Raw genomic sequence first — 7,729 nt, 5'->3', positions numbered from 1 at the left:
TAAAGTCGCATATTTGCATGCCTGAAAGTCTACTTTTTCCTTGTCAAACGACCCAAATTTAATATTACAAGCTCTGGTTGATCGTGATATTAAAACCTCACCTTAAAATTTTGTTGTTCCAGTCTTCCAGGGTTCTCTCTCTCTCTCTCTCTCTCTCTACACATGCGTATGCAAGCCTACAATAGCCTCTATATCTTTTATTCAGAGATATTAGAGCTAAATCCACTTTTGATGAGTTCAGATGTGCATGTTAAGTTTGTTGACACCCAGGGCAACATTATCTCTTGGAAATTGGAAATTTGTTAGATTCTTGATTTGAATGGTTATTCCTCGTTTGGATATCGGTGCGTGCCGATTAGACCTGGCAACCGGGTTGGTCCAGCTGGGTTTGGGTCGGCAAAGGTTGCACCCTAACCCTCAATATTCAGGTTAGGGTTGATCCACAGGTCAGATAGATTAATGGTTCAATCATTCGGATCAACTGGTTTTGACCGTTTTTTACTAAAAATGGAGGTTTAACAGTTTGGTTTGAATAGTTCAAACTTCTGGGTCAATGCCGATTTGAAAAGTTGGTGTAAAAAAAAGACCAGATGGTGAACCGTGACCCAACGCAATCCGACCCGAAATCTAGTTTCGGTCGGGTCAGCTTATGTTGCCTTCTTAGTTTGGGTCGCTAGATAGGGAACCCTAGCCCGCTTTTCTAAGTTGGATTGGGTCAGGTTTGCAGGTTGGGTCGACTTTTGTCGGCCTAGGTAAAAGTTTCCTGAATAAGCCACGTTGATTTTGGGGATGAACCGTGAACGGAAGAAGTGGTGGCCTTCTCCGTTTTGTTAGGGAGGTGGGATCAATTGTCCTCTTTTATGACGCCAGTTACAAGAACTATTACGTACCCATCTAGTAGATTATGTTTGCCAAATACGAATTACTTAGCCAAATATTTCTTCCTTAAACAGTTACACTAAAAATAACCAAGTGTAATCAAAAGTTTAATATCTCAAGTCTGAACATCTGAGAAACAATCTTTGTCCGCAAAAAAAAAAAAAAAATGAGGAAGTTCGAGAGAGAATCTTGGTTCTATTTTACTTGTAACGATCCCAAGAGGATCTAATTAAAAATTCCACATATGCATTAAATTATTATTAAAAAGAATACAATTACAATACTGATTACAACCGATTGATCTAAATGGAAATGTAAGCATAATCTGTCACTACCAACTTGGAATATCACGTCATCTGGTTCACCTTCGAGTAGACAATGGTAAGAACCCCTATATATATATATATAAACAGCTTCTTGGACACTTTCTCATACAAAACCTTACTTACTACTGATGGATCAGTTACTATATCAGCTTCTCCATGCAGGATTAATAGCGGCAATGAAACCTGTTATGCATCGTACATGCTTTAAATCAACCACGGTGAAGGTCAAACTATAATCTATCACAACTAAACACTTTTAATATTGGCACATGCACTGTATTTTAGCTTGGCTAAGCAACATTTCTGTTGTCTAAGAACAAAATATTTTCCAATGCTCCCCACAATTGAGGGGAGATTAGTTAAGTATCCAAAATCTCTTCATCTCTAATGGTATACTTGTTTTCTTTTTCTTCTTTCTTTGTCAGGCAGAGGTGAGGTACGTGCCTTTTTTAAGTAAAGCACAAAAATGCTAAAAAAAGTCAAAAAAATAAAAAAATAATAATATTAAATAAAAATATAAACTTAAATTTTAAAATAAATGTTTTAAGAAAACATATTATCTCAAATTAAAATACATAAACATAAAACATATTTAAAATGAAAATTTAAAAAATAAAATCAAGCATAACATATTAACACATTCAAGCATTTAACTCTTAATCTCTTTATTTTCTTCCTGTTTGCATTACTTCAAATAGTTAATGCGATGTTAAACATTATGGATTCCTGATTCTATGAGTCACCTTTGTATCAAGTCTCCTGAGGCAAGCCCAAACAAGTCCATATTAAGGTCTTAAATTCTTAATCCCCATGAAATAAGATTTTATAATTTTAAGTGTCTTTTAAAAATATCTTTTATTAGGATGAGCAAATGAACAACATTAGCAAATATGAGACCCAACTGCTAAGCATAAAAAGAAACATAAAAAAAAAATTGTATAAATTTTCAAAAGGCACATCTAGACTGAAGCACAAGGCGCACTAGGCTCATGCACACCAGATGCACACCTTTTAAAAGTGTTGCGCCTAGGAACAATGTTTTTAATTTTATTGTAATATAGAACAACTAGTGGTTGTGATTGTTTACGGTAATTGTGCTATGACAGCTTACTTAATGCATGGTTTGCTTTAAGCCATCCAAATATGAAGATGACAGTGATGCATTTCTAGAAACTTGGCAAATCGTTAAGGAGTATACCTATGTCAATTTGAAAATCTTTCTAATGGTCGAGCCAGAGTGAACTAAACAACACTTAGTAGGGAAACTCATAGAGGTTCATCCACAAAGTAAATGGATGAAACCCATTATCAAGCTCTTAGCACTAAAAGAATTTGAGGGGCTATGCTATAATAATTGTTACGACCATAGTTTTTAAAATCGGATTGGATCGGAAAAACTGGAAATCGGTCAGGTGATCGGTTCCGTTTTCCCTAAAAACTAGATTTTCCCCAAAAAACCGTTGATTTTGGTTAGTAAACCGTTGAATCGGATAGTTAATCATTTGAACCGTTTTGACCGTTCTTTATTTTTTTGTCAGAACGATCGAGTGTTTGGGCTGAATGGGTCAAATCGTTCGACCAGATAACCGGACCCCTAACCGGTTCAGTCACTGGTTCGGTTTTAAAAACTATGGTTACCACAAATATCTCCTTGCAAGACAAAAAAACTATTTATAATGGAAGGGGATGATGAAGCTTGTGATGATACTACAAGAAAAATCGGATTTATCAACAGACAAAACCGTTGCTAAAAACACCAAAAAATCGTTGCTAAAATCTATAGCAACGGTTTAACAACGCTTTTTTGCCCGTGGTGGATATTGTCGTGGCTAACAGTTATATTGTCTGTTGCTGAATGGCACGTTTAGCAATGTTTTTACTAAACTGTTGCTGAATGGCACCTTTTTATTTAAAAATTTGATGAACAACATTGCAACTTCAGAAAAAATTATGTATTTGTATGATGGAGGATTTTCAAATAAAAGCTTTACACATTTGCACAAAATATCCATGTCTTTGTTCAATATTCACATTTACACAAGTCTTTTCATTACATCTAAACATTAATTAATAAATTTTCCTCATTGCATCTAAACATTTGTTTGTATATGCGTGCATCACACTCAAGACCTTCGCTCTGGTTCATAAACTTTAATCTACCAAATCAACAAAGAATAAATACTTAAGGATTGATATCAACATTAATTAATATAAGAGTTTTATATGCATTATACACTTACCATTGAATTAACTCAAGCAAGATGAGATCCAAGTGTATCTCCAAGAGTTGCCAAATTTCCACATTTCCTTAACAAAACTAAATCATTAATCATTACTGATTTTAAGGATATCTCACCCCATCCATAATCAAGTGCTTCATCACCAACCACCTTCAATATGTGACTACTCTATATTTGTGGTTCTTAGCCAATGACCTATTCAAGAAAATCCCACACCACCAGTTTTTTTGGACATAATATCCTATTTAGTTGATGCACAAATCTTGGAGTATACAGCATAGATTTTTGCAGCAATCTGAGTTGGTGTATAGTTTTTGGTTGTAAATGTTGCATACTTGGTCTATACATGTAAACATGTGCTATTATAGTGAAGAAATATAATGATTTTCTAAAAGATATGTATATTAACCCAACAGATGTAGCCTCCATCTACCAGTTTCAATCTCCATGGTAGCAAGCTCTTCTGACCTTAACTCTAGACAGTATAATCATATTGAAGACAATATCTAAGGTTCTCAGTTTTAAACTAGTAATTGAACTGAAATAAGCACTAGTAGATACTAGAAAGGGTGATAAGGGATTACATCATAAACCAAATGCAAAAGGTATTTATGCTTGAATGATAAAATGTCATAGAGGTTTAGCTCACAAGAACAATAAGGACCTGTACAAGTCTCTGACATTGAATCCAAGTGGGAAGTGCTAGTAAGAATAAATGTCCTTTTTAGCTTATTTTGTTTTACCTTTCTCTCTGTGAAAAATTTTCATGTAAAGGAGGTTTTCTTGTCCATCTCTCTATATCTTTGTAAAAGTATCATTGATGAACTTTCTTGTTACCAATAAAAATGGCATGGAGGCAAAACAATAGCATCTTTAGGACAACCGAATGGAATTGAATTACATAAATCAACAATCCCAAGTATATGTTGTTGAATGTGGCAAAACTAATCAAGGGCAGTTTTGTAAATTCTTATAGGCAATTCTATTCAAAAGAAATTTTTCATGGTGATAAATCTTGTGGATTCATGATACATAGTGAGTTTAGCTTTTCTGAACTTTTTGGAGGTTAAATTGTGGATGCAATTGACTTTTATAGTGTTGAAGCTTGTTGTATCCTGGGGAGAGGTTTGCATAGCCTTGTTTGTATTCACAGTCACTACTGGAAAGGGCAACTACTGTCTAAAGACAAAATTACTAACGTGCCTCAAGTTTTCGGAACTCTCTTCTTTCTTTCTTCCTCCATTTCCAATCAGCATTAATTCTTTCACTGCACTTTGTGTTCCTTGGTAGTTCCTTATTTCTTTTATTTCCTCAAAACTAAGACACTTTAGCTAGCTTAAACCCTGAATTTTTCTGATTTATAGCCTAAATCTCTTAGTCCTGCAATTTGTGGCATGCAACAAGTCTTAAACTAGGGTTTGCATCCCATATGTCCAAAAATGCATGAAGTTATTCTCAATTTCAAAGAAACCCATGGCAGAACAATAACTTAGGTGGGAATTTTGTAAGAGGAGCACTAGAGCAATGAAAGAATTTTCTGAATTCTAACAGTGTTTCCATCTATTCAAAGAAACCTGTGACAGTCCAAAAATGCATGAAGTTATACAAGTTTCTAAATTTTCAAAGAAACCCACTATTCAGTTGAGGCTTAGTTACCAAAACCCTAATCCATATCAGGTTTGGGTTGGAATGTTCTACAAACCAGGTCATTTCACTACTATTAAAGTGAAAGGTTCTCCCTTTCTTGCCTCACTATTACAACTAAGCATCCCCCCTCCAATGATCATGTTTAGTTGTCCCTTTTATCAATTTCCTTCATCTGTCTTGCCCCAGCCTGGCCAGCTCTGTGATGGGGTAAACCAAGCTTGGTTGCAAGAACATTTTCATAGGAAACCACATATAGGTTCCCTTGTCTTTCCCCTCCTTTCAGGTAACCTTAGGCTATGTTTGGTTTAAAGGAAAATGTAGGGAAAGGAAGGGAAAAATAAGAAACCTTTACAAACCTTGTATAGGCTCCCTTGTCTTTCCCCTCTTTTCCCTATTTTTTCCTTCAAACCAAACATCAGCCTTAAGGACAACGTACTTAGATTTCTAGGAGGAAGGGATGTTAGGATCATAATGAATTGTTTTTCATGGAAATAGCATTTGCTCATATCAGGCTTTACTTTAGGGTGAAGAAAATTTAAGGGAAAAGTGAGTAATACAAAGGGTCGGTGTTTCTTATTGTAAATACAATTAGTTTCCACTCGCGTTTCAGATTTATAGTCCCCTTCTAGAGAGGACTGCTACTTGTTTTTATATTTGGTTTAACATAAGAACCACATTCATAGAAATGATCAATTCCAAGCTGAAGGTCCTTAAACGCCTCACGAGCACGGCGTCTCGCAGGCGCCTCATCCATGGGGACATCTAAATTAATCTTCTGCAATTCATCGTACGTCGCGTAGAAGCAGAGAAAAGCCCATACCAAAGTAATCACTTGCCATGCAGAGTTAACGAACCATGGATCATGGATGGAAGAAGTGCGAGAGGAGAAATGGAAGCTTTGCATCAAAAAAAATTCCATATTAGTATCCATTAAGTGCCATTTGAAAAGACATAAATATCCTTCAAGTATCATCTAATTATCTTTATATACCATACCAAGTGTTGATAAAAAATGAACAGTCCCAAATCCTTCTCTCTTCCATTAAAGAAAGTTGGAGTCATCAGAATTCCCATAGAAACTAACCATAACCTTCTTGAATAGAAGAGGCAAGGATTTGAGACTGTTCACTTTTTATCAACATATAGATGGTTGATAAAGAAAACTAGATAACAATCAAAGGACATTTGTGTCCTTTCAAATGTCACTTAACTGTTGATTAACGGTCTGGTTAATGATAGGTACTAGATTGACACATTTTGAAAGTTCGGGTATTGAATTGTCGCATTTTAAAGTTTGGGGGACCAAAGTGACACTAGGCCCAAAGTACAAGGTACTAATTGGGAATTTTCCCTAAATTAATTAATGTACATAAGTAATTTGTTTTTACAGATTCTGAATTTCTGATCCGATTCTTACAAGAAAGAAACCTCCAACTTCCAAGCGATTATGGACGCATATGAATCTTGCATGTGGCAAGTGAAAGTGCAACCTCGTTGTAGTTAAACTCCACGTCAGTCAATCTCACATCGGGACGGAGTTCAGAGTTCAAACGGGCTCTCCATAAGCCGCACACCACAACACATCCCCTTTGTGCACTAGACACTAGGGATGCAAACGGATCGGATCAGGTTTGATTCTAATAAGGATATATCCAAATCCAGTATGACACTATTTATATTAGACCCGATTCGATCCGAAGATTTGATCGAACCTGATAGACAAGGATCTGAATTCGAATCCAATCGCCAATCGAGAAGTCAGATCTTTGGATTTGATCTGATCCAAGTTGTTTTCTTTAAAAAATAATAAATTATTAAAAGAAAAATAAAACATACCAATTTAAATAAAGAAAAACAAAAGTATAGGTATTTTTTAAATTATTTTCATCATATACATGTTTTTTATAAAAAAAATAAATGATATAACAAATTTACAAAAATACAATATAAATAATATATTTATAAATAAATAAATAACATATTGTATGTATTATATATATATTTATATAAATAAATATATAACATATACCGGATCGGATATGGAGTGATCCGAATCTGGTCTGAAGATTCGAACTGGGGTTATCCGAATTTGACCAAATCGGATCAAATCATGGTCCGATCCATTTGCACCCCTATTAGGAACATCTCCCGGGTATGAGGGGATGTGTTGAGGGGAGCAGACCCCAATTCGTGGGAAGCCCCCCCATTCCAACTCGAACGGATGTACTAGAGAAAACTTGGGAGTTGGATTGTTATTGGGTGCCCAGATCACCTGCCAACAAAATATGTTCCAACACCCTACCAACATCATCTGACATCGTACGTCTCATACATCATGGGTCTCACTTTTATGGTGGGCCCCAGTTTTATAGTGAGATGTGCAATGTCAGATCATGTCTTGTTAATGGGGTTTTATATAGTTCAGTCCACCCCTAGAAATCTAGAGCTCCACTCTAGGGGTGGACTGAATCTTGACCGTGAATTGATGCCAAATACACAGGCAGGATACAATTTATAAGGGGGCTACTAGTACATCTCATACATGATGGGTCCCACTTTTATGGTAGACCCCAGTTTTGTTGTAAGACGTGTGGTGTCAAATCTAGTTGGTAGAGTGTTGGAATGCGTTTTATTTGC

Source organism: Nelumbo nucifera, chromosome 4 (genome assembly GCF_055504915.1).
Source record: "Nelumbo nucifera cultivar China Antique chromosome 4, China Antique-T2T, whole genome shotgun sequence".
NCBI classification, from domain to species: Eukaryota; Viridiplantae; Streptophyta; class Magnoliopsida; order Proteales; family Nelumbonaceae; genus Nelumbo; species Nelumbo nucifera.
This window is presented reverse-complemented; position numbering follows the sequence as displayed.